The 2,435-nt window shown below is 40.7% G+C and overlaps 1 pseudogene; it reads left to right on the top strand.

Moving 5' to 3' along the window:
* Positions 1–239: 239 nt before the first annotated feature.
* Positions 240–1,488, top strand: LOC137254273 (uncharacterized; annotated as a pseudogene).
* Positions 1,489–2,435: the final 947 nt, after the last annotated feature.

Below are 2,435 nucleotides of genomic sequence, written 5' to 3'. Positions count from 1 at the left end.
CAATACTCCGTACTTTTTCCATATGTTGAGCAGTTGTCCCATTGTGAAGCTAAAAGGAAAATTTTTGCTACGGGGAGCCTCAAGTAATGGAATTAGCAGCATTTTGCAAACATTTCTCTTATCATTCAGCTTTATTATAAAGCACACATATCAGGAACAATGTTATTGGGTGTTACCATGGATAGCATGCTACCATACTCGGGGAAGGGACAGACATGCAATTGTAGGATGAAGCATGTATGCTTGTGGGTACGCCACTTGATGAGCTCAGTGCCGAGACACGTGTTAAGCTCTCTGAACTGTTGACCGGTAGAAAAATATTGCGAGGTGCCGGCCATGATCGTGATTGGCGTGGCTTGGCAGAGTTGACCAAGGTTCGTAATTTTTGTAACAACAACTCAGATGATCCAATGCAAACAGTGCTTTGTCAGTGGTGTCCGCGGAATGTAAAGAAGGCAACATGTTTTCATTTGCTGCACTAATTATCCAAAATCGATCGTTGGGATGTTAGCGATGATATTTTTGGGGTTTTGGTTAAAGATGCACAGACCTTTGTATGTAAAAGGTGGCATGTTAATTCAACAGACAACGCTACTGATGGAGGAGCATCCTCTTACACTTCCAACGAATATGTAGTCGAAGCTGTCGATGGTAACAACGACGGGCAAATTCAATTAGAATAAACCAATGACACTCAAAATAATGATATTGACAATGATGAGGTTGATGATGACGGTTCTGATTTCTCATCAAGCTCACCGCCCAAGCCGCCACCAAGCCTGACACCCAATGTAGAATCCTTAATAGGGCGTGTTGAGTTATTGACTAAAACCAGGACTGGAACTCATGCAATTTTAACTGTACCAATGCTCCTATAACTGTGGCCATGGACCCTACAGAATCGGAACCTGAGGTGTATGATGACATAAAACCGCTAACACGCCAAGATGCTGTACGTTTACGTAGAGGCGTACCGCTTACAAAGTATGGTGCTTTCGTTTTATACACTGATCCTGACCAACATCATGCCAATGAGATGCAACTAAAGTTGGAAAAGTATACAGAATTTAACTTTGAACACATTTTCAAGAATCGTGATTTGCTCGGTGGCTAATCGTTACAAAAATTTTTAGCAATGATTTTTAAAACTGCTTGTTGTTGTTGTTGTTCTGCTTCTTTTACAATAATGCACAAAACGTGGCAATTAAAAGAGAATCGTCGCAAAATAATACCTTTGTTATATGATGTATATTTGCCGCGCGTCTTGCGTGGTTCGCATACATTAAAATACCCAAAGTGAAAATTTTTTGGGATCTCTCAGTGGATTCGTTGAGTGTTAAATTACCACCGTTACTCACAAAAGTACCAGAGTCTAAAAACAATGAACTGCGCGCGAAGGGTCATCAATACCCGAACGTAAACCTAAGCGAACAGCAACTGTTTGAAGAATTTTGGTCGCCCCCGGTTTATGTAGAGGTCTACCATTAAAAGACCAATTTGACACGCAAGACCGTGCAGACTTTGATGGCGGGTTAGTGAGTCTCGATGAAATCGAACCAGGACCTTACTTAGGTAAGCTTGCCCAGTACTTAGTATAGGTGTATAATAGTAAATGGTCTCCGCTTTCATTTATGTAATCTCGCTGCAGCGACACATTTGAAACAGTATTACATCACGCATAGTAACGTTGGACTCAGCGCCGTTGTCACAACATACAACACGTGCAAGATTCCTTACAACCAAAGATGGGCACGGTAAGTTGGAAACATTTATAAGTTTTATAATTCAAAAGTATCAATGTTGTTACCCAATCCAAGTTTTTTAATGCTCATCTGTTTGATAAGACAGTGGTAGTTCGGTAGTTTGTACAAACCTTAACGAGGCAGTTACTACTGACTAAAAAGGTGACGTTTATATGCGTCCTCTGGCATGTATTCATTCAGAAGTACGCGCATTATCGCATTATGGCCAAACGTGAATTTTATTTTTATGACACGCACTTTCATTCGCAAGTGTGTTGGTTGTTATGGAGGTTCGGATCCATGTACGGAACTCTGTTGTCCATCCATTTAGTACTGCGCATACCACACGTTACACTCTGCAACGACCCGGTGTTCTAACTTTGCCGAAGAACGTGATGCTCCTTACTTAGAAGTAACACTGCTGCAACAACTGCAGCGCAAACACAACCCAGGGAGCCATCTTTACAATTGTCATAAGGAACCACCCCTCTAACCCCCTGATTTCTCTCCAACCATGTTGAAATAGCAAGTTTCCTCAGATTGCGGTTACATTTTTGTTGTCACAATCTGCGTACTTGGTGGTTGATATTCGAACTGTTAGTTAATGTCGAATGATATCAAATATGAATAAAATGCGTTTCAAAGTATGAATCATAATGATTATTCAAGAATTATCACATTTAAGAATAATCG

The sequence above is a fragment of the Eurosta solidaginis genome, chromosome 5 (assembly GCF_040869045.1).
Source record: "Eurosta solidaginis isolate ZX-2024a chromosome 5, ASM4086904v1, whole genome shotgun sequence".
In the NCBI taxonomy this organism is placed as follows: domain Eukaryota; kingdom Metazoa; phylum Arthropoda; class Insecta; order Diptera; family Tephritidae; genus Eurosta; species Eurosta solidaginis.
This window is presented reverse-complemented; position numbering and strand designations above follow the sequence as displayed.